The sequence below is a fragment of the Cetorhinus maximus genome, chromosome 2, assembly GCF_964194155.1.
Source record: "Cetorhinus maximus chromosome 2, sCetMax3.hap1.1, whole genome shotgun sequence".
In the NCBI taxonomy this organism is placed as follows: domain Eukaryota; kingdom Metazoa; phylum Chordata; class Chondrichthyes; order Lamniformes; family Cetorhinidae; genus Cetorhinus; species Cetorhinus maximus.
The window spans coordinates 10740061-10766033 of record NC_135880.1 but is presented as its reverse complement, the minus strand read 5'-3'; the positions used below and the strand labels follow the sequence as shown (position 1 = coordinate 10766033).

Below are 25973 nucleotides of genomic sequence, written 5' to 3'. Positions count from 1 at the left end.
TAGCCTCTTATGTGGGACTTTATCAAAAGCTTTCTGAAAATCCAAATACACCACAAGATAAGGTTCTCCCTTATCTATTCTGCTAGTTAAGTCCTCAAAAAACTCCAGAAGGCTTGTCAAACATGATTTTCCTTTCATAAATCCACATTGACTTTGTCTAATCCCGTTGATATTTTCTAAGTGTCCTGTTATCACATCCTTTATGACAGGCTCTAGCATTTTCCCTAATACTGATGTTAGACTAACTGGTCTGTAATTTGCTGTTTTCTCCCTCCCTCCTTTTTTAAATAGTGGGGTTACACATTTGCCACCCTCCAATCTGCCAGGACTGTTCCAGAATCTACGGAATTTTGGAAGATGACAACCAACGCATCCACTATTTCCATGGCCACTTCCTTTAGTACCCTGGGGATTTATTGGCTTTCAATCCCATTAATTTCTTCAGCACTATTTTTTTTAGTTATATTAATTTCCTTCAATTCCTCCTTGTCACGAGACCCTTCATTCCCCAGTATTTCTGGGAAGTTATTTGTGGCCTCCTCCGTGAAGACAGGACTAACGTAGTTGCTTAATTGCTCTGCCATTTCCTTGTTCTCTATTATAAATTCTTCCGTTTCAGACTGTGAGGGACCTACATTTGTCTTCACCAATCTTTCTCTTTTTACATATTTATAGAAGCTTTTACAGTCCACTTTTATGTTCCTTGCAAGTTTACTCTCATATTCTATTTATCGCTTCTTAATCAATCTCTTCATCCCCCTTTGCTGAATTCTAAACTGCTCCCAATCCTTTTTCAAGCGACCTTATATGACTGCTCTTTGGATCTAACATTATGCTTAATTTCTTTTGTTAGCCGTGGTTGGGGCACTTTTCCTGTTGTGTTTCTGTGCCAGAAAGGAATGTATAACTATTGCAATGCAATGGACATTTGTTCCTTAAATAATAGCCATTGCCTATCCACTATCTATCTTAGCCAACGCACGCCTCATACCTTCATAGTTTCCTTTGTTTAGAATTAGGACCACAGTTTCAGATTGGACTACTTCACTTTCCATCCTAATGAAGAATTCTATCATGTTATGGTCACTGTTCCCTAAAGGACCCTGCACAACGAGATTATTAATTAAACCCTTCTCATTGCACAATACCGAATCTAGGATAGCCTGTTCCCTAGTTGGTTCCTCGACGTACTGGTCTAAAAAACCATCACTTACACACTCCAGGAATTCATCTGCCACAGTACTATTGCTAATTTGGTTTGCCTGGTCTATATGTAATTGAAGTTACCCATGATTACTGTAGCATCCTTGTTACACGTATCTCTAATTTCCTGTTTAATGCCATCCCCTACCTTACCACTACTGCTTGGAGGCCTTAAGACAACTCCAACTAATGTTTTCCACCCCTTGTTGCTTCTTAGCTCCACCCAGACTGATTCTACATCTAGATTTTCTGAGCCAATATCCTTTCTCACTATTGCACTTATTTCATCCTTAACTAACAATACCACCTCACCTCCTTTTCCTTTTTGCCTGTCCTTCCTAAATATCGAGTACCCTTAGATATTCAGTTCCCAGCCTTGGTCACCCTGCAGCCATGTCTGCATAATCGGAATCATATCATACCCATTTACATCTATTTGTGCTGTTAATTTGTCTACCTTATTGCGAATGCTCCGTGCATCCAGATACAGTGCGTTTAGACTTGTCTTTTTAACTTTTTTACAGTCGTGTTCACAGCGTTTCTCAATTAGCCAATTTTATTCACTCCACGTGATATCAAGAAATAGCTGAAGGCACTGGATACTGCAAAGGCACTGGATATTGCAAAGGCTACGGGCCCTGACAAGATTCCGGCAATAGTACTGAAGACTTGTGCTCCAGAACTTGCTGCGCTCCTAGTCAAGCTGTTCCAGTACAGCTACAACACTGGCATCTACCCGGCTATGTGAAAAATTGCCCACATACACAAAAAGCAGGACAAATCCAACCCGGCCAATTACCGCCCCATCAGCCTACTCTCGATCATCAGTAAAGTAATGGAAGGGGTCATCAAAATGCTTTCAAGCGGCACTTGCTTAGCAATAACCTGCTCATTGACGCCCAGTTTGGGTTCCGCCAGCGCCACTCAGCTCCTGACCTCATTACAGCCTTGGCTCAAACATGGACATAAGAGCTGAGCTCCAGATGTGAGGTGAGAGTGACTGCCCTTGACATCAAGGCAGCATTTGACTGAGTGTGGCATCAAGGAGCCCTAACAAAGTTGGAGTCAATGGGAATTGGGGGATGGGGGAGCGGGGAAACTCTCCACTGGCTGGAGTCATACCTAGCACAATGGAAGATGGTTGTGGTTGTTGGAGGTCAGTCATCTCAGTTCCAGGACATCACTGCAGGAGTTCCTCAGGATAGTATCCTAGACCCAACTATCTTCAGCTGCTTCATCAATGACCTTCTTTCCATCATAAGGTCAGAAGTTTGGATGTTCGCTGATGATTGCATAATGTTCAGCACCATTTGCGATTGCTCAGATACTGAAGCAGTCCATGTCCAAATGCAGCAAGGCCTGGACAATATCCAGGCTTGGGCTGACAAATGACAAGTAACATTTGTGCCACACAAGTGCCAGGCAATGATCATCTCCAACAAGAGAGAATCTAACCAACGCCCCTTGATGTTCAATGGCATTACCATTCTCCACTATCAACACCCATGGGGTTACCATTGACCAGAAACTTAACTGGACTGGCCATATAAATACTGTGACTACAAGAGCATGTCATAGGCTCAGAATCCTGCAATGAGTAACTCACCTCCGGACTCCCCAAAGCCTGCCAACATCTGCAAGGCACAAGTCAGGAGTGTGATGGAATACCCCCCCACTTGTCTGGATGAGTGCAGCTCCCACAACACTGAAGAAGCTTGACACCATCCAGGAAAAAGCAGCCTGCTTGATTGGCACCACATCCACAAACATTCACTCCCTCCACCACCGACGCACCGTAGGAGTACTGTGTACCATCTACAAGATGCACTGCAGGAATTCACCAAGGCTCCTTAGACAGCACTTTCCAAACCCACGACCACTACCATCTAGAAGGACAGGGGCAGCAGATAGATGGGAACACCGCCACCTGGAAGTTCCCCTCCAAGTCACTCAACATCCTGACTTGGAAATATATCGCTCTTCCTTCACTGTAGCTGGATCAAGATTCTGGAACTCCCTCCCTATCAGCACAGTGGATGTATCTACACCACATGGACTGCAGCAGTTCAAGAAGACAGCTGACCACCACCTTCTCAAGGGCAACAAATGCTGGCCCAGCCAGCGAAGCCCACATCCCGTGAATGAATAAAATAAAAACTTACGCATGCTAGAAGCTACATATATTCACATATAGGGCCTTGTCCTTTGCAAACATGTCCACGTATTGTGCCTTTTACAAATAAACAAAAGCCTGGGGGACAGCCATTCCATGGTTCATTCCCCATGGCAGTGCCTTGAACAAATTTGATCTGTCTGGTTTGAATTTAAAAAAAGCTTGGCAGTTAACTCTTCTCTTGCGCTTTCTCCATGGTAATGCCTCTACCAATCAGAGTCCACTTGCCAACCAATCAGCACCATCTTCTCATGCTGTATAAATTGTTGTTCCCTTTTGGATTTGGTATTCTTGCGAATCTATCCTGATGAGTGCAAGACAAAAATCATCAACAGCATATTTCTTTTTTCAGCAATATTCAAGTTCTGCACTACCAAGTGACTATTTATTATGGCAAGTGCTTACGAACACATTGAAAAGCTGGGACAGCTTTTCAGTGTGTTAATGTATGAATGTCTGAGTGGATGGGTGGCTGTGTAGCTGAGTAAGGGGATAGGGGTGAGTTGGGAGTTGGGTGGTGAGATTGGGTCGGGGGAGTTGGCAATGGTGGGAGTCAGGCAGGGTGGCACTCGCTCACTCAGAAACTGAGCTCCAGGTCATGGCTGATTCCTTCTCTGAAGCATGAGAAAATGGGTCTCTCACTAAACACCCAGAAAGCTAAGGCCCACTTCTAACTTGCTCCCACAGCACAACACCTCCCCCCATTAATTAAAATCAACAGTGAGATCTTGGAAAATGCGGACTATTTTCCCTATCTTGGAAATCTCCTCACGACGAAGGCAGACATGAGCGACGAAATTCATCATCACCTCCAATTTGCCAGCTCAGTCTTTAGCCGACTTGAGGAAAAGAGTGTTTGAGGTCCAGGATCTAAAACCTGTGACTACTATGAAGCATTGATCTTTGCATCCCTATATGCTTCGGAAGCTTGGACAACCTGCAGCAACACCTACAGCAAATTGGATAGCACCTCAGAGCACTGGAGAAGTAAATGGTGCCTTCGCAGGATCCTCCAAATCTGTGGTAAGAAAGGTGGTCCCACAGCAGCGTCCTCTCCCAAGTCAACATGCCCAGCATCGAGGTGCTAATCACTCAAAACCAGCTTTGCTGGGCGGGAAAGTAATTCGTATGCCAGACCCCCAAAGCAACTGCTCTACTCGGAACTCAGTCATGGCAGGAATCTCCCAGGAGTACAGTGAAACATTTTAGGGGTGTCTTCAAAGCATCCCGAAAGAAGTCAAACAACCCCACCAACTCATGGGAGACCCTGGCTTGCAACCATCCAAAATGGAGAAGGCTCACCTGGAGAGGCACTGAACACATCAATAGACTTCGTCGGGAATGTGCAGAGGTGAAGTCTAGCACTCAGAGGGAGCGCACAAACCTCCAAATAACTTATCTAGCCAACCCCTCAAGCACCATCTGCTCCGCATGTGGCAGAGTCTGCAGTCTGCACGTTGGACTTATCAGCCATCTCAGAACTCATCAAACTGGAGTGGAAGCAAGTCATCCTCGATCCCAAGGGGAACCTCCTGCAGCCCTGTAACCTGCAAGATCATTGCGCTCCTCCAATTCTGGATTCTTACGCGTCCCCAATTTTCTTCACTGCACTACCGGTGGTCACACTTTCAGTTGCCTAAGCCCCAAGCTCTAGAATTCCCTCCCTCAACTTCACCTCTCTACCCATTTCACCTCAGCTATGGCTCAGTGGGTTGCACTCTTGCCACTGTCAGAAGGTTGTGGGTCCAAATTCAATTCCAGAGTCTTGAGCATGAAAATCTAGGCCGACAACTCATTGTCAGAGATGCTGCCGTTAAAGGCTCTGTCACGTGGATGTAAAAGATCTCAGGGCCATTATTTTGAAGCAGAGGCGAATTAGCCCCGGTGGCATGAACAATACTTATTCCTCAAATAACATCACTAAAACAGTTTATCTGGTCATTTTCACATTGCTGTTTGTTAGAATTTGCTGTGCACAAATTGCCTTCTTTTTATTCTTTCACAGGATGTGGGCATTACTGGCTAGGCCAGCATTTATTCCCCATCGAGATTAATTACCCTCGAAAAGGTGGCGGTTTTCCTGAACCACTGCAATCCATGTGTTATAGGCACACCTACAGTGCTGTTAGGGAGGGAGTTCCAGGGTTGACTGGGGCTTCCAGGATTGACACACAGGCTGCTGTGTTTCCTATATTATAACAGTGACTACACTTTCAGAAGTATTTAATTGTCTGTGAGACGCTTTGGGATGTCCTAAGGTTGTAAAATACATTATAGAAACATAAGTCTTTTTTTCCTTTTTGCTCCTTTAAGTCACTCCGTAAAACTTACCTCTTTGACCAAGGTTTTGGTCACCTGCCCTAATATTTCCTTATGTTGATCAGTATCAATTATTATCTGATAATGCCCCTGTGAAGTGCATTTGGATATTTTAATACATTACAGGTGCTATATAAATGTAAGGTGGTGTTATTGAGTAGATGAGCATAAAGACCAAGAATGCCCCAGATTCAATTCATGACCTGTACTGAACTAGCTAATCAAACTGGGAAGATGTTAAGGGCTGCAAAAATTGCCTTCAATATTCCAAAGCTAGGGAAGTAAATATTAGTCAGGGAGCCTATCACTGTCCAACAATTCGGTTTGGGCACGATGTCCCTGAAAATCAGATGGCTGAACACTCACCAATGAAATTCACACACTGATTGCCTATATATGGCAAACTTTGTATCGAACCTTGGTTTGACCACATGTCTAATCTCCATATTACAAAGTGATAGAAGGTAGAGAAGGTGCAAAAATAGATTTTACATGGATGATACCAGAACAGAGACAAACTGAACAGGCTGGAGCTCTTTTCTCTAAAAAACAGAAGACTGAGGAGTGACCTGATGGAAATCATTAAGCTTATGATGGGGTTGATGGAGTGGACAAAAAGAAGAGATTTCCACCTGTGAAATAGTCCAAAACTAGGAGTCACAAAAACAAGATGACACTAATAAATCCAATAAGTAATTCAGGATTACCCACAGTGTGTTGGAATGTGCAATTTCGTACCATATGAAGTGGTTGAGACAAATAGCATGGATATATTTAAGTGGAAACTAGACAAGTACATGAAGGAGGGAGGAATACAAGGATATTCTCGAAGGGCAGAATGAGGCTCCTGTGAAGGCTAAACACTAAAACAGGCTACTTAGGCCAAATTACCCATTTCTATGCTGTAAATTCTATATAATTCTATGGGTTAGTCAAAATTAGTGACACAGCTGTGCTAAGGGTCACTGGGGGTAATTTTCACCTTTATTGTTTCACTGGGAGACTGGCAGAGTAGAATGCCCACACATTATAAAACCCACTCACGGAACTGTATCTTGTCATAGAGTCAACAACTTTAGGGAAAAGAAAGAACTTACAAGAAAGAATTTATATACCATCTTTCACAATCTTGGGAAGCCCAACAACACATTACAGTCAGTTAACTAATTTTGAAGTGCTGTCATTGTGTAATGTAGTAAATGGGGCAGTCAATTTGTACACAGCAAGATCCACAAACAGCAATGAGATAGCAGCCAGAGAATCTGTTTTTGTGATGTTAGTCACGAGATAAATATTGGTCAGGACATTGGGGAAAACTCCTGCTCTTCTTAGAGCAGTACAGTGGAATATTTTACGCCTACCTAGGAGGGCAAAAGAGCCTCTGTTTACCCCTCATCCAAAAGTTGACCTCCAACACTGCTGCACTCCTTCAGTACTACACTAAGTGTCAGCCTAAATTGTCACTAAAACCTGAAACAAAATTTTCTAGCTTAAAGGAGACAGTAATACCGACTGAGCCACAGCTGGAGGCACAGGGGAGTGGAAAATATCAGTGCACAAACAGGCAGTGGGAAATTTGTCCATTTTTTTTATCTCCCACTTCTACCTACACTCCCTAAATGCTCTCCCTAAAAAGCCAGCGAGGCTGCAGTCAACTGAAAATTTCAAAACTGATTTTTGTCAGATAAGTGTATGGAGGGTTATGGAACTAAGGCTGGTAGATGTAGTTGAGGTACAGATCAGCCATGATCTAACTGAATGGTGGAACAGGCTCAAGGAACTAAATGACCGACATAAGTTCCTATGTTCCATAAGATAAAAGCAAAGAACTGCAGATGCTTGAAATTCAAAACAAAAACAAAAACAGAAATACCTGGAAAAACTCAGCAGGTCTGATGCATCGGCGGAGAAGAGTACAGTTGACGTTTCGCGTCCTCATGACCCTTCAACAGAACTAAGTAAAAATAGGAGAGGGGTGAAATATAAGCTGGTTTAAGCGTGTGTGTGTGTGTGGGGGGGGGGGGGGGGGGGGGGTGCTGTTGGAACAAGAAGAGCTAAGTAAAGAGCCAGTGATAGGTGGAGATAACCAAAAGATGTCACAGACAAAAGGACAAAGAGGTGTTGAAGGTGGTGATATTATCTAAAGGAATGTGCTAATTAAGGATAGAAAGCAGAACAAACAAGGTACAGATAGCTCTAGTGGGGGTGGGGTGGGGTGAAGGAATACTAAAAAGGCTAAAAGGTAGAGATAAAACAATGGGTGGGAATACATTTAAAAATAAAGTGCCCCCAGTTTCATTTTATTCTTTGTCTCATCCGACGGCTCAACAAGAAACTTTTTCTCTTTCTCTCAAGTGCTAAGGAACGCAAGCTCCAACAACTCATCGACACCAACACCCATCCAGGACCCTCCACCCCTGCCTGTCCCTCTGTCCCCATCCCGTCTTCCAATCCCAGGCCCGGCTGTGTATTCACCATACCCCCTAACCTTCCCCTCTCCGACGCTGAACGTTCAGTGCTCAGCAAAGGACTTAGTTTCATACCCTTACACCCTCATCTCAATGAATTTCGGGCTCGGCACGATGCTGAACTCTTCTTCCACAGCCTTCATCTCCGTGCTCACTTCTTTGGGCAGGAGTCCTCTCCCCGTTCAACGGATCCTTTTACCCACCTCCAATATTCTCCCTCCACCTGGACCCCTCCCTCTGGATTCTTACCTTCTCCTGAACTTTTCATTGAGAACTGTCGGCGTGATGTTAGTCGTCTCAATTTCTCTGCTCCTCTCACCCATTCTAACCTGTCTCTCTCTGAACTTACTGCACTCCATTCTCTCAGGTCCAACCCTAACATTGTCATCAAACCCGCTGACAAGGGTGGTGCTGTTGTTGTCTGGCGCACTGACCTCTACCTCGCGGAGGCTGAGCGTCAACTCGCAGACACTTCTTCCTACCTCTCCCTGGACCATGACCCCACCACTGAACATCAAGCCATTGTTTCCAGGACTGTCACTGACCTAATCTCCTCTGGAGATCTTCCTTCCACAGCTTCCAACCTGATAGTCACCCAACCTCGGACGGCCCGCTTCTACCTCCCACCCAAAATCCACAAACAGGACTGTCCCGGCAGACCGATCATGTCAGCCTGTCCCTGCCCCACGGAACTCATTTCTCGTTATCTTGACTCCCTTCTCTCTCCCCTTGTCCAGTCCCTTCCCACCTACATCCGTGATTCCTCTGACACCCTACGTCACATCAACAATTTCCAGTTCCCTGGCCCCAACCGCCTCCTCTTCACCATGGACGTCCAATCCCGCTACACCTCCATCCCCTACCGGGATGGTCTGGTGGCTCCCCGCTTCTTCCTCGAACAGAGGCCTGAACAATCCCCATCCACCACTACTCTCCTCCGTCTGGCTGAACTTGTTCTCACACTGAACAATTTCTCCTTTAACTCCTCTCACTTCCTCCAAATAAAAGGTGTGGCTATGGGTACCCGCATGGGCCCCAGCTATGCCTGTCTCTTTATGGGGTATGTGGAACATTCCTTGTTCGAGTCCTACTCTGGCCCCCTCCCACAACTCTTTCTCCGGTACATCAATGATTACTTCGGTGCTGCTTCATGCTCTCGTCGGGACCTGGAAAAATTTATTAATTTTGCTTCCAATTTCCACCCCTCCATCATTTTCACATGGTCCATCTCTGACACTTCTCTTCCCTTCCTTGACCTCTCTGTCTCAATTTCTGGTGATAGCCTGTCCACCAATATCTATTACAAGCCTACCGACTCCCACAGCAACCTCGACTACAGCTCTTCACACCCCGCTTCCTGTAAGGACTCCATCCCATTCCCTCAGTTCCTTCGCCTCCGTTGCATCTGTTCTGATGGTGCCACTTTCAAAAACAGTTCCTCTGACATGTCCTCCTTCTTCCTTAACCGAGGTTTTCCACCCACGGTGGTTGACAGGGCCCTCAACCGTGTCCGGCCCATCTCCCGCGCATCCGCCCTCACACCTTCTCCTCCCTCCCAGAAACATGATAGGGTCCCCCTTGTCTTCACTTATCACCCCACCAGCCTCTGCATTCAAAGGATTATCCTCCGCCATTTCCGCCAACTCCAGCATGATGCCACCACCAAGCACATCTTCCCTTCATCCCCCCTGGCGGCATTCCGTAGGGATCGTTCCCTCCGTGACACCCTGGTCCACTCCTACATCACCCCCGACTCCTCAACCCCCTCCCATGGCACCTTCCCATGCAACTGCAGAAGATGCAACACCTGCCCCTTCACTTCCCCTCTCCTCACCGTCCAAGGGCCCAAACACCCCTTTCAAGTGAAGCAGCATTTCACTTGCACTTCCCTCAACTTAGTCTACTGCATTCATTGCTTCCAATGTGGTTTCCTCTACATTAGAGAGACCAAATGCAGACTGGGTGACTGCTTTGCAGAACACCTTCGGTCTGTCTGCAAGCATTACCCAGACCTCCCTATCGCTTGCCATTTCAACACTCCACCCTGCTCTCATGCCCACATGTCCTTCCTTGGTTTGCTGCATTGTTCCAGTGAAGCTCAACGCAAATTGGAGGAACAGCACCTCATCTTCCGACTAGGCACTTTACAGCCTTCCAGACTGAACATTGAGTTCAACAATTTTAGATCATGAACTCTCTCCTCCATCCCCACCCCCTTTCCGTTTCTTCCCCCTCCTTTTTGTTTTTTCCAATCATTTATATAGATTTTTCTTTTCCCACCTATTTCCATTATTTTTAAATGTATTTCCACCCATTGTTTATCTCTACCTTTTAGCCTTTTTAGTACTCCTTCACCCCACCCCACCCCCACTAGAGCTATCTGTACCTTGTTTGTCCTGCTTTCTACCCTTAATTAGCACATTCCTTTAGATAATATCGCCACCTTCAACATCTCTTTGTCCTTTTGTCTGTGACATCTTTTGGTTATCTCCACCTATCACTGGTTCTTTACCCAGCTCTTCTTGTCCCAACACCACCCCCCCCCGCACTTAAACCAGCTTATATTTCACCCCTTTCCTATTTTTACTTAGTTCTGTTGAAGGGTTATGAGGACTTGAAACATCAACTGTGCTCTTTTCCACTGATGCTGCCAGACCTGCTGAGTTTTTCCAGGTATTTCTGTTTTTCTTTTTGTTCCTATGTTCCATGCTCTGCAGTTAGTGACATTGCGACATGAGAATGTGTCAGCTCAATGCTGCTGTTTTTGTGAAAGATATTTATAGAGCTAGTCATCTCCACTCACCTACGCATTCTATATTCACGCCTCCTTATTTCTGAATTATAAATATCACTTCCTGTAACACTTCCTGATGTGGTAGGCAGAGAATAACAAATGGTTAAAGGGTAAATCAAAATCAAGCTGGAGATAACAATCATTTATTAAAGACTGTTAATGATATGCATGTCTTACATAAACTTTAATCAATGCAAGCTTAAAGTTGCCTTTTACATTACAGTACATTACATTACATTAAATTACAGTATAGATTGGCCAAGGTGCCTGTGCCAACACTTCGAGAGAGCTATCCAATTCAGCCCACTCACTCAAAAATTTACCAGGTTTCTTGAATTCAGAATCGATTCAATTTATTTCCACAGTTTGCTGGTTTGAGATTTGAACTCAAAGCCCAACTTTACATATAGCAAGCTGCAAGCTCCCATATACGAAACGTGATAATTACCAGGCAATCTACCTTTGCAATGTCAATTGACAGATAAATATTGGCCAGGATACTAGCACAAACTTTTTTGCTCTAAAGAAAAATGTTACGGGGTCCTTTACATCCACCTGGGAGAGCAAACATCTGATCCAAAAGATGGCACCTCTGACAGTACAGCACTCCTTCAGCACTTGGGAGTATCAGCCTTCATTTTTCATAAGATCATAAGATATAGGAATATGCCATTTAGCCGCTCAAGACTGCTTTGCCAGTCAATAAGATCATGGCTGATCTGATTTTGCCCTTAACTCCACTTTCCTGCCTGCACCCCTAATAATCCTTGACTCCCTTGTAGATCAAAAAATCTAATTAAGCCTTGAATATATTCAATGGCTTGGGTTCCAATGCTTTCTGAGGAAAAGAATTCCAAAGATGAACAGCACTCAGAGAAGGAATTCTTCCTCATCTCAGTCTTAAATGGGAAACCCCTTATTTTTAACCTACGCCCCCTTGTTCTAAATTCCCCCATGAGGGGAAACATCCTCTTGACATCCACCCTGTCAAGCCCCCTCAGACCTTATATGTTTCAGTACAATCACCTCTCATGTTTCTAAATTCCAATGAGTATAGGGCCAACCTACTCTATCTTTCAACCCCTTCATCCCAGAAATCATCCACTGAACCCTCTCTGAACTGCTTCTAATGCAAGTTTATCCTTCTTTGTAAGGTGACCAAAACTGTACACAGTACTCCAGGTATAGTCTCAACAATTCCCTGTACATTTGTATCAAGACTTCCCTACTTTTATACTCCATCCCCCTTGCAATAAAGGCTAACATTCCATTTAACTTCTTCATTATTTGCTGTGCACATGTTCTGGACATGAACCTACAAACTTCAGAGGAAAACTGTAGCTCCTAAAGCTGCCCCAGCTGAGATCAGCTACGTCAGCATTGATTGAATCAGAATCTTCCTGGCACAGGGTTGGGTGCCTTTTACTTCTTCATCAGCTGTCGACAATGTCTGGCGTTGAAATAGCTCTAGTTTGTACATGGGCTAAACTGCATGTTCATCAGACGTTGGGATCTTTCCTATTATGTCTATCCACCCTGAGGTAGTATAAAGTTGATTTCCTGAAAACTATTTCCTTGTTCAAATTTTTAAGAAATCTTTCCTTCTTCTATCTTGGGTTTTTCCTGGTGTACGGATCCCACTGGCACCCAATTGAGTCCCTTGCTCAAGCAAGTATTCCCTCTGCTCAATAAGGGAAAGCATTGGCAGTATCCTTGGCGAGTGGCATAGTATGGCATGGCAGGGAGCAGCTTCATATTGGCACCACATGGGCTAATAACTTTATGGTCCCATTACCATTCCCCTTTTGCCATCATCCCTTCATTCATTTATTCCCACCTGCTTTCCACCCTATCACAAAGTTTCCCTATTTTCTTTCTTTCCTCCCTCCTATCCCCAACTCTGTACTTGTTTGTCAACTGCTAAATCCCTAACTTCTTCCAGTGCTGACACAGGGTCATCGACCTGAACATTAAGTGTTTTTCTCTGCACAGATGCTGCCTGATCTTCTGAGTGTTTCCAGCATTTTCTGTTTTTATCTCAAATTTCCATCAGCTGCAGTAGATTTTTCTTTTAGATTAAATCTGTAGTTGCCCAAACAGAACCAAAGCCATAAACCCACTTTATAGAAACAGCATATTGGAGTTCTGGTAATGGATCAGCTAAGTGATCCTCCCTCACCTACATAGACAGCATCACATCCAAGAAAAAGCAGCTTTTAAAAAGAGACACTTCAATTTATATAGCATCTTTCACTACCTCAGGACAACATTTTTTACAGCCAATTATGTACTTTTGAAGTACATCCTCTGTACGTGTAGGGTGGGTAGTACAGGGGAGCTGAAGAATTCTGTTTGTGCCCAGCAGTCATCTGTTGAAAGAATGGAATGGGTGATATTGGGTTGGTACAGACCTAGTGCACCTTTGGACTATCCACGATAGCATTGCTGGCTGCTCCTTAGCTATGCAATCAACACTGTGAGATATAAATTGACCTTGGAGAGTAGTGAAAAATAGGCAATAGCGAATCAGCAGCTTGTTTTGCACTCAACCCTACCCATGCCCACATTATCTTATTCCATTGCTTTCAATCACAGAGAAAAAAAATCCATGTCTACTGCACATCTGTTGTGAATCTTCAAGTGGGAGTATAGTCCAATGTGAGCAAGATAGGCCAATTCACACCCAGAAATTACTGCTCTTTTTGCGAGATCATGAATGGTGCCTGTCTGACCACCAATATTCAGCATTAGTCCTGACACCAGCACTGGAAAAAATGGGATTCTTAGAAACTCCACCTCCATCCCCAGACATTGCAGACAAACGTTGAGATTTGTGCATATAAATGAAGTAAAATATGAAAGAAAGGTCAACCTTTCACAACCCCAGACCATCCCAAAGCACTTTACAACCAAAGAGGTAATTTTTGGAAGTGTAGCCACTGTTGAAATGTAGAAAACACTGCAGCCAATTTGCACACAGCAACTCCCCACAAACAGTGATGAGGGACCGAGGGGGCAATCTATGGGTGGTGCCACAGCACATCGCTAGAGTGTTGAATGAATACTTCACGTCTGTCTTCACCCAAGAGAATGAGGATGAAGGTATCGAACTTGGGGAGAGAGACTGCAAGGTTCTTGAGCAAATTGATATAGGGAGTGACAAGGTATTGGAGGTGTTGGCAGGCTTAAAAGTGGACAAATCTCCAGGTCCGGATGATTTGTGTCCCAGGCTGCTGAGGGAGGCAAGGGAGGAGATCGCAGAGGCTCTGGCCCAAATTTTTAATTCCTCTCTGGCCGTGGGGGAGGTGCCAGAGGACTGGAGAACAGCTAATGTGGTTCCGCTATTTAAGAAGGGTTGCAGAGATAAGCCAGGAAACTACAGGCCAGTGAGACTCACATCAGTGGTAGAGAAACTATTGGAGAAATTTCTGAAGGAGAGTATCTATCTACACTTGGAGAGGCAAGGTTTGATCAGGGATAGTCAGCATGGCTTTGTCAGAGGGAGGTCATGCCTAACAAATTTGATTGAATTTTTTGAGGAGGTGACCAGATGTGTAGATGAGGGTAGTGCAGTTGATGTAGTTTATATGGATTTCAGCAAAGCCTTTGACAAGGTCTCACACGGGAGACTTATAAAGAAGGCAAAGGCACATGGGATACAGGGTAATTTGATAAGGTGGATTCAAAATTGGCTTAGTTGTAGGAGGCAGAGGGTGATGACAGAAGGATGCTTTAGTGACTGGAAGCCAGTGTCCAGTGGCGTACCACAGGGATCTGTGCTGGGTCCCTAGTATTCGTCATTTATATAAACGACATAGATGGCTATGTGGGGGATAGGATTAGTAAGTTTGCGGATGACACAAAGATTGGCCAGGTAGTTAACAGTGAGGTTGGGTGTCTTGGGCTACAGGAAGATATAGACGGGATGGTCAAATGGGCAGATAAGTAGCAGATGGAATTTAACCCTGAAAAGTGTGAGGTGATACACTTTGGAAGGAGTCATTTGACAGGGAAGTATTCAATGAACGGCATGGCACTAGGAAGTTCTGAGGATCAAAGGGACCTTGGCATGTGTGTCCATAGATCTCTGAAGGCAGAGGGGCATGTTAGAGGGGTGGTGAAAAAGGCATATGGGACACTTGCCTTTATCAATCGAGGCATTGATTACAAAAGTAGGGAGGTCATGTTGGAGTTGTATAGAACCTTGGTGAGGCCACAGCTGGAGTACTGTGTGCAGTTCTGGTTGCCACATTATAGGAAGGATGTGATTGCACTGGAGGGGGTGCAGAGGAGATTCACCAGGATGTTGCCTGGGATGAAACATTTAAGTTATGAAGAGAGGTTGGATAGACTTGGGTTGTTTTCATTGGAGCAGAGAAGACTGAGGGGCGACCTGATCGAGGTTTACAAGATTATGAGGGGCATGGACAGGGTGGATAGGGAGCAGCTGTTTCCCTTAGTTGAAGGGTCAGTCACAAGGGGGGCATAAGTTCAAGGTGAGGGGTAGGAGGTGTAGGGGGGATGTGAGGAAAAACTTTTTTACCCAGAGGGTGGTGACGGTCTGGAATGCACTGCCTGGGAGGGTGGTGGAGGCGGATTGCATCACATCCTTTAAAAAGTACTTAGATGAGCACTTAGCATGTCATAACATTCAAGGCTATGGGCCAAGTGCTGGTAAATGGGATTAGGTAGGTAGGTTAGGTGTTTCTCATGTGTCAGTGCAGACTCAATGGGCCGAAGGGCCTCTTCTGCACTGTGATTCTGTGAGATTAAAAAAGATGGATTATCTGGTCATTTAAGTGATATTGGTTGAAGGATAAATATTAACCAGCACAGTAGGGAGAACTCGCCGCTCTTCTACTATGTAGCAGTGATGGGATTTTTATATCCACCCGAGAGGATATACGGGGCCTTATTTTAATGTCTTATCCAAATGACAACCATTGAGGAAAATAACACTCGTGCCATACAAGTGCTGAGAAATGGCTATCTCCAGCAAGAGAGAATCTAACCATCTCCCCTTGACATTCAATGGCATCACTGAATCCGCCACTATCAACATCCTGACCAGAAACTGAACTGGACCAGCCATATAGATACTGTGGCTACAACAGCAGGTCAGAAGCTGGGAATTCTGAGGTGAGTAAACTGCTTCCTGACCCCCAAAACCTGTCCACCATCTACAAGGCACAAGTCAGGAGTATGATAGAATATTCTCCACTTGACTGGATGAGTGCAGCTCCAGCAACACTCAAGAATCTCGACACCATCCAGGATAAAGCAGACAACTTGATTGGCATTCCATCCACCACCTTAAACATTCGCTCCCTCAGCCAACGATGCACAGTGGCCACAGTGTGTATTTTATACATGACATACTGTAGCAACTCTCCAAGGCTCCTTCAACAGCACCTTCCAAAAATGTGACCTCTACCACTTGGAAGGACAAGGGAAGCAGATGCATGGGAAGCTTGTGAACACCACCACCTGAAAGTTTCCCTCCAAGCCACAACCTGACTTGGAACTATATGGCCTTTGCTATCACTGGGTCAAAATCCTGGAACTCCCTTCCTAATTGTACTGTAGATGAACCTACACCAGATGGACTGCAGTAATTCAAGGCGGCAGCTCACCACCACCTTCTCAATGGCAATTAGGGATGAGCAACAAATGCTGGCTTTGCCAACAATGCCTACATCCCATGGGAAAAATGAAAAAAAGCACTTTCTCAGTATTGCATTGGTGTGTCAGCCTATGCGCTGAAGTGAGGCTTGAACCCGACCTTCTGACTCAGAAACAAGGGAGTTACCCATTGAGCCATGCCTGAAACGTAACGCTAGCTCTTGGGATGGGAAAGAAATCTGGGACTGAACCCTGATTTCACAAGGCAGATTGAGCAATAAAAGAGAGCAAAGACTAAGGATCGTTTCAAAGCTTGATATTCCTACAGAAGTACACGTCTGATTGGAACAGTTGCCCTGTGCATACACTCAATTTGAAATAAAGCAGTTTAATGATTCACAGACAACTAATGGACCCCACTGAACCCCACCCCACACATAGCCTCGTACCCCTAGGGTGCACTAACAAACTACTGGATTGTCGTAAAAACCCATCTGATTCACTAATGCCCTTCAGGTATTAAGGAAAGGAAATCTGCCATCGTTACCAGGTCTAGCCTATATGTGACTCTGTTGGTCATCAGAGCTGAAACTTAGTGCAGACAGTGCAGTGTCAGCATTTCACTCTTGGATTTCTTCCACCAGGATATGAATTGGAACAACCATAATGAAGTAACCATGGCAATGTTTAACAACAGAGTACATACCTGCCTGGAGAGGCCACTATGGCTCAGTCCATAGCACCCTCGCCTTTGAATCAGAAGGTTGTGGGTTCATGTCCCACTCCCGGAAACCAGGAACTGTGATTGTACTCAAAAGAGTTGCAATCTGTGACTGTTGATAACTCAAAAGAATTAAAGGATTAGGAAGCTCATTCAAGTGCGGCAGATAAACAAACAGTAAATGGTTAGTATTGGAGTAGATTCTAAAGACTGCTGACAAACGAGCAACACTTTCACCAATCATATCAGCATCCCAACAACCTAAAGAAAGACGTAAGCCTGGAGTTTCCACACGACCGTGCTAGTTTTCTCAGTGTAGCCATCATAAAAACAAATCGTGCCTGGATTGACAATTGCATCCAAAGTGGAAACTCTACCTCATTACAAATATCATGCAGCCTGATTCGAAATATGATTATACAACACAACTGAATCATTCATTCTGATCTTCAAAGCAGGACATCACAATTTAATGAAAGGATCGATTGACTGCCCTTATGTTTTCCATTTATTTGTGGCATATAGAAGATAAGGCAGACTGTATATCTGTTGTGACAGCGATACAGAACATGTTCTTCTTGCCTGGTCAGAAGCAATGAAAGAAGGACATGCATTTCTATGGCACCTATCATGATCTTAGAAAATCCCAAAATGCTTCACAGCCAATACCCTTCCAATCCAAGACCATTCTGTCCCATTCCCACACCCACCTCCCGACCCATTCCCTCCCAATACAGATAGCAACTCGGGGGAAGAAATTCCGCAAGAGGTGTCAGATAAGGCACAGCAAGTAATGGGAAATTTAGGGGACTGGGCAGTTAGAAGCAGAGTTGAAGAAAGGGAGCTATGAAGGCAAAGCGGGAGGAATTAGGCAAAATGTTGTTGGAAGAGAGTAGTGAGAGAGGGTAGAAGGAGCGACTGAAATATTGGCCTCCAACTGGAGGAAGTCTGATCTGCAATTCGGTGTCAGAAAAAAAAGGTTGCAGGTAGCCAGAAAAGCTTGTCATTTCATTTTAGGTGTTCTTGTGAGCAATATTTATTGCCATCTCTAGCTGCACAGCATCAAGGATACAGTGTTGGAGCAGAGTCACAGGTCGACCAGGGGTAGGGGTTGCAGGTTCCCTTCCCTGAAGAATGTTAGCAATCCTTAAGACAGGATGGCACTTCTAATGTTGTTTTTCCCTGCTGCCAGCACACAAGTTTTTAAAATCTTGAAATATTTTCTCACCTTTTGCTTCTATCTTTAACTTAATAGTCAGAATGTCGCTTTCTTACACCCAAATAACTGAAGACATTTTTACATTGAAAGACCGATATCACCAGCAGACGCTAAGTATTCCTGGCATGTTTGAAAGAAGGATTTGAATTTCCAATGGCATCAGAAATCAACCTTTTCTCACTAAGGCCTCTGTGTCTCTGCCAATTTGACTCCAAATTGTATCATAAAGTAAACAATCGCCCTACCCAGTCCAAGGAGTAACCAGTGTGGTTATGAGATACATGACACATACATTTCCATTTATATAAATTACGGCCAGTTTGCAAAACTTTCCTTTCATCTTCTGGATTACTGTCTTCAACTTGTTAGTTTCAGCTGAGTGGCATTGGTGCGCATGCGCACGCGTGTGCTGAGTGGCACTGGCTGGTTAGACTGCTTATGTGTGTTTGGGCCGAGTGGCACTGGTCGATGCGTGCTTGCGTGTGTGGGCGCGTGCACGTTTGTGTGTCAAGTGACACTGGTTAGTTAGTGTGCGTGTTTGCGCGCATGCGCGCTTGTGCATGTGCGTGCCAAGTGACACTGGTCACTGTGTTTGGGATGAATCCTGCTGGTGCTTCCTAGCTTCAGCTTGGTTAATATCACCAGTTCTTCATTAGATTTCTTTAGCAAAGCTGATATTGATTTAGCCTTATTATGGGCTTGATTTTCCAGACAGGTTTCTCATAAAAAGCAGTGAACTTTATTTACAGACTTTCAGCAGCAGTTACATGCTTCCATCAAGAACCACAACTAGACATAAGCTCCACCCCTAAGGTTCCCTGCACTTCAGGCTGATTCATTCACACTGTCACGTGATGTGACACAGTACAATTTGTCTTAAAGTTACAGTCACTACATTCCTTAAAGCTACAGTTACTACATTCCTCCCCATTAAATTTTTTTTTAACAATTTGTATTTACAAGAACCCATGTATATACTCATAATGTCATGGTATAGTCTTAATGTTACAGTCACTACATTCCTTAAAGCTGTAATTACTACATTCCTCCCCATTTAAATTTTTTTTTTACAATTTATATTCATTTTACAGTATATTCATGACATTATGAATATATTCATGGGTTATGAAATTATGGGCCGAATTTTGCCCTAGGTTGGCAAGCTCGGTGGCAGGCGGGTAGCTGAACTCTGCCGCCGAAGCGGGCCCTGCCGCCATTTTAAGTGGGCAGGACAATTAAGGCCCGCCCAGCGGTCTGCCCGACAGGAAGCGCATAACTACCCGCCTACCTGCATGTGCGAAAGAGCACACATCTCCCCGAGACTAAGTGCTGCCTCAGGGAGATCACAGTGCTTCAAAGTGTCAAAATAGAAAAATAAAAAAATATTAACATGTCCCCCTCATGTGACAAAGTCACACGAGATGGGACATGTTAATAAATCGCTCATAAAGTTTATTTAAGATTTTTAAAATGGACATGAAACCACATGGATGAGGTTTCATGTTTTATCAGAAGCCCGCTGGAGCTCCTGGCCTGTCCACCAGCCTTAAGGTTGGCCATTGACAGGTCGGTGGGCGGAGAGCTGATTTTGCTGTCCGCCCGCCTTCCTGAATATTTAAATGCGGCGGAATGACGTCAGGGGTTCCTCCCGAAGTCATCCCGTGTCATTTTCCCGTCAGCGAGTGGGCCCCGCCCCCAAATCACCGACGGGAAAAATTCAGGCCTATAAGTTCAGTTTCTTGGGCAGTTTCCTGATCCGGGTGGAATGTCATAGCTCCAAGACTTTCGAATCTCTTACTGAATCTTCATTTCCTGGAACCGCAGCAACATCAGGTACCTCCTCAGGCCCAGGCAGTTCAGTGTTATCCCCTCCGACAGAGACATCTGGTATGTCTATCCTTGGCTGATCAATCACACGGGGACCACAGGTTCTACAAGGCATCGCTTCTTAAGTAATCCTGAAGATGTTGAACCTGTAGTAGTGTGGGGGGGTCATTCTACAGTGAAATAGGAAGCGTGAAAGTTTAGTCTCCAATGATCCCCCCAATGATCTTTTCATCCCAACGTTAAAAGTTTGTACTGCTCTTTCGTCCAATCCATTAAACGATGGATGATATGGTGCTGTCTTTATGTGTTTGATACCATTTAGGCTCACGAATCTTTGAAATTCAGCACTATTAAATGCAGTACCATTGTCTGAGATAATGACTTCTGGAAATCCATGTATAGAAAGACTTTGGTGTAATGTTTCTATAGTCACACCTGACATTGGCGATCTAACCTTGTATGCGTCTATCCATTTCGAATGTGCATCAAATGTTAGTAGCAACATGGTGCCTGGAAATAGACCTACATGCTGTCTCACCCAGGGTCGACCAGGCCATTCCCACGGGTGCAGTGGGGCTGCAACAGCTAGCTTCTGTAGTTGCTGGTACTGGAGACAGTGTTTAACCATTTTTTCTATATCACTGTCTATACCTGGCCACCAGATATAGCTCCTTGCAAGCAATTTCATTTTGGGAGTTCCAAGTTGTGTGCTATGCAACCCAGTTAAGAGCGGTTCCCTTCCTTGAGAAGGAACGACGACTCGTGCACCCCATAATAGAATACCATCCTGACTACTCAATTCACTCCTTCGGGTGAAGAATGGCTTCAATTCTTCGGGGACTGGTTCCTGGGGCCAACCTTTCAATACTTAGTCTCATACTCTAGACGAGACTGAATCACAATTCGTCCAGTCTGCACAAGACAAATAAGAAACTGGTGAAGAATCCAGGAAATTCATCACTATTATGATCCCTTGGGGAGTTGGGGCATATTCAGTGCTCTCCTGCAAAGGCAGGCGACTTAGGGCATCTGCATTGTCTATATGCATCCCTGGTCTGTGCATAAAATTATATTCATATGCTGATAAAATCAAAGCCATCTTTGAATTCTTGCGGAAGCTATGGGAGGGATTGCTTTGTCTTTGCTTAAACAAACCCAAGAGCGGTTTGTGATCAAATACTAAAGTAAAGAGTCGGCCATGTACGTACTGAAGGAATCTTTTAACTCAGAAAATAATCGATAATCCTTCTTTCTCAATTTGTGAATAATCCTTCTCGGTCGTCGAGAGGGTTTGGATACATAGCCTATTGGCCTTTCTGAACCGTTGTCCATCTTGTGCGATAGTGCTGCTCCCACGCCATAGGAGGAGGCGTCGCAAGTCAGCACCAATTCTTTTGTCGGGTCATAGTGTACTAACAAGTTCGAAGAGTGCAAGAGCTGTTTCACTTTCGTGAAGGCTTCTTCCAAGACCAACGTTGTTTTTTCTTTAATAATGAGTAGAGGGGCTAGGACCATTGATAAGTTGGGTACGAATCGACCTTAGTAATTTATCATACCCAAGAATGACTTGAGCTCTGAGACATTTGTAGGCGAGGGTTCCTCCTTAACAGCTTTGACTTTTCCTTCCACCAGATGTAACCCTTGGGCATCCAACCGATGGCCCAAGTAAAGGACTTAATTTGCCTGAAAGATACACTTTTCCTCTTTCAAGCACACCCCTACATCCAAGAATCATTTTAAGATTTCCTCCAAGTTATCCAAGTGTTCTGCTTCTGTTAACCCAGTTATTAGGACATCGTCCAGGTAGACCATGACTTGAGGTAGTCCTAGCAGCAAGCTCGCCATCGTCCTCTGGAAAATTGCGCAGGCCGGACGCGTGTATTGATACAACCCTGTGTGTGTGGTTATGGTTACAAATTCTCTGGATGTATCATCCAATTCCAGCTGTTGATATGTGTGACTCATATTTAATTTAGTGTAAGTTCTCCCCTCTGCTAATTTGGGATACAGATCCTCGATCCTGGGGATAGAGTACTTGTACAACTTGACAGCCTTGTTTACTGTTAACTTAGAATCCCCACAGATACGGATGATCTGATCTGGTTTCAAGGCAGGGGCTATGGGTGCTGCCCATTCCAAAAATTGAACCAACTGAATAATACCTAGCTTCTCTAAACGGTTTAATTTGGTGTCAACTTTCTCTCCCTCAGGGCATATGGCACAGGCCTGGCTTTAAAGAAACAAGGAGTTGCTTCAGAGTCAACATAGATCTTAGCCTGCAGGCCCTTGATTTTCCCTAGCTCCTCTCGAAAGGCCTCTTCATATTTCTTTAGCAGCCCTGGCAGTCCTCCAGCTCTCAGCTAGAAAATTTCCGACCAATTTAGTTTAATTTCTTTTAAGCAATCACGACCTAGAAGGCTTGGTCCTTCACCTTTCACTACAATCACAGGGAGCTATGCTGTCCAGTGCTTGTAATAAACAGGTACAGTGATAATACCTTTCACTTGTATGATTTCAATTTGGCTAAAGTCTGCTCCATATTCAATTGTTGAGTACCCTTGTGTAAATATTTGAAAGTGTGCTTCCTCAATACAGCAGTTGATGCAATGGTGACCACTTCCATAATCAAAGGTTTTCCACTGACCTGCAGAGTAACAGTGATTGGCTCTGTTTTCCCTACTTTCACATTAAATAGAGAACTAACATCGCAATTAGTGGTTTCTGGTTCGCCCACACTATGTACTTCGATCAGTTTAGTTTGCTGCCTGGGAGCCTGTCTCAGTCTTGCTTTACATTGTTTGAGCATGTGCCCTCTTTAATGACAATAACGGCACTCCACCTCTTTAAAACGGCAAGTTTCAGGGATATGGTTACTTCCACACTGGTAACAATTCATTTTCAGATTTGCTGCTGAGCTGTCTCCTGTATATTTTTAAAATTTTTGGGGAGCAGGGACAAACAACGGATTAAATTATAAATTTCACTTCCACAGATACTTAGAAGAATTGTTTTCCCTTTTTCCTCCACCGTTATTTCATTTGCTTGGAAGAAGAAACTGAGGCATTCTATATATTGACTCCAATCCTCTGTGGATGAGGCGAAGGGGTCGATCCTGCCAAAAAGCGGCATACCTGGTGAGCATATTTTCCCTTTCTTCTGTTTAAAATAAGATACTCACATTCACTGGGCGAGGGGCAGCACCAGAACCATTTATTCTCATTGCCAGTTGTTATGGACTTGATTTTCCAGACTGGTTTTTCATAAGAAACAGTGAACTTTATTTACAAGGCTTCAGCAGCAGTTACATGCTTCCATCAAGAATCACAACTAGACACAAACTCCACCCCTAAGGTTCCCTGCACTTTGGGCTGATTCGTTCACACTGGCATGTGATACAACACAGTACAATAAGTCTTAGAGCTACAGTCACTACATTCCTCAAAGCTAGTTACTACAAGCCTCCCTGAACCAAGGCTGATTTTAGGACTGACATGGAACTTAGTGATATAAAGGCCCAAAACCTGAACTATTCCACTTCCTCTATCCTGAAGAGTATCTATGTTGCTTCAATCAGGTTTTTTAATGGATTGCTTTCTATTTCAGTATTCAGCAGAGCCGGACTTCTACAATTTAGAAATGTTTGGTTTGGCAATGATTTACAATTACCCTATTTCCAGTTAACTACAAATTGTTAAGTTTAGCTTGTGATGCTCTACCTTTACATAGGAACAAAAGAATTCAATTATAATTGAAGGGATCGACAGAACATAAAAGAATTGGCCAAATGAGACTATAAATATTAAACATAAAAGGAGTAAAGTTCGTGATGGGTTCATTAAATGGTGAAGAAATATCTTTTGGTATTCGCAAATTCACTGCCATAAAGTATGTAACATAAGCTTCAATTTAGGGAGGCTTCCTGTCTGATTAAATTCTAGAACAAGTAATGAACTGCTGAAAGGGAAAAAGAAAAACAAGAATAAGATATCTTGAAATCTTATGCCATTCTTGTAGCAAAGTCTCAAATTCCTACATAAGGAATGGTACCTCAAACACCTTTTGCCTTTTCACCATCACCCCATTTGCCATTTAATCTCTCCTGCCTTCCACCTTATCACCGAACTTCGCTTCTGTTATTCACCAAATCCCCACCTCCACCGTCTCCATTTTCCCTATCTCTGTACTTGCTTAGAAGCTGTTACATTTCTAACTTTTTCCAGTTCTAACGAAAGGTCATTGGCCTGAAACATAACTCTGTTCCTCTTTCCATAGGTACAAATCTGCTGAGTACTTTCAGTACTTCCTATTTTTATTTCAGATTTCCAGCATCCTCAGTATTTAGCTTCAAAAGTATTTTATTGGCTGTAAAGCATTTTGGGATGTTGCAAGATGTTAAGAGATGATCTATAAATGCAAGTTTTACTTTCTTTCAAATGTTTCCTTTGCCAGCAAAACCATATAATAAATAATGCTGTCCTACTTTTAAAACCTGTGGAAGGGCTCCCAAACAGTTCTAAAATATAAAACAGTTTCTGCTACAAGTTTTGTAGATTTCTGCTGTAGATACTTCATTAGGATCAGACCTCACAATGGATCCTATGCCCTTTGTGTCCAGGCTAACTCACACTTTCCAGTTTGTACAATGTCTTATATATTGTTACATATCCTAGGTTGCACTATATCCTCCCCCTATCATATGAACTGAGTAATATATCTTTCACATGCGCTATCATTTGGGCTGTTTTAAACTTTTCAAAGACGAACCGAGAAAACCCTTGGTAACATGTGGCTGGTGATGAATCACTCAGCCTACTTATTTCACAGGCAGCAGCAAACATTCAGAGCAATAGTATTGACTGGATTCACTTCATCTGTACAATTAGTCTTCATGTAATACAAAAGAATTAAAACACTTATTCCCCCGCATCTGTGGCTCATCTTGTCCGACTTAAATGGAATAACTGCTAACGACTCTCCCACGCTCTAACCTTCTCAGCCTGACCTTTGTTGGATTCTGCAAACTTCTATTAAAAAATCTGACTGACCACAGCCTTTGTCAGACCTCACAATCAGCAGTCCTTATACCTGCATATTTGTGTTCTTGTTTCCTGTGCCATAGGAAGATAGATAGACATTGATTTCTGATCACTCTACATGCCCAGGGGTTTACCAAATTGTGCACTGCAATCTCCCAAAAATCACAATAAGGTAATGACCAAATATCTTTTTTTAGTGATGTTGATTGAGGGATTGGCCAAGCAGGACACAGAGAATGTGATAAGTCATAATTGGCCCCCCGACACCCTCCCTCCACCAACGCCACATGAGCCCTTCCTTGCCCTTGGGTTCCCCTCCTGCCCCCCCACCCTTGGTCTCCCCTCTTTGCTGCTAGTATTGGCATAACAGCTGCTACCGAGAATCTGTAAGCAAAGATGCACAATTACAGGCGACAGGACCTTTTTAAAGCAAATGCAATAACAATTACAGCCATCACGTGATCAGATGTCACATGGTCAGACATCACATGATCAGACCTCCAGGAACATTGCTAACTATAGTTGGCAACTTTCACATTATTGGTTGAGGCCGAAACAATTCAAAATTAGGCGCATGAAAATTCGATTATA

At 43.9% G+C, this 25973-nt stretch overlaps 1 protein-coding gene across 2 annotated transcripts in view; it reads right to left on the bottom strand.

The window, feature by feature from the left end:
- Positions 1-25973, bottom strand: part of sh3bp2 (SH3-domain binding protein 2) — a 150837-nt gene that overhangs the window by 100044 nt on the left and 24820 nt on the right. The window contains exon 1 of one of the 2 annotated variants that reach the window (XM_078561125.1): positions 17286-17299. The exons of the other annotated variant lie outside the window; for it this stretch is intronic. The gene's annotated coding sequence lies outside the window, so the exon portion shown is untranslated. Of the gene's footprint in view, positions 1-17285; positions 17300-25973 lie in introns of those variants that run through there. 2 annotated transcript variants of the gene reach the window in all.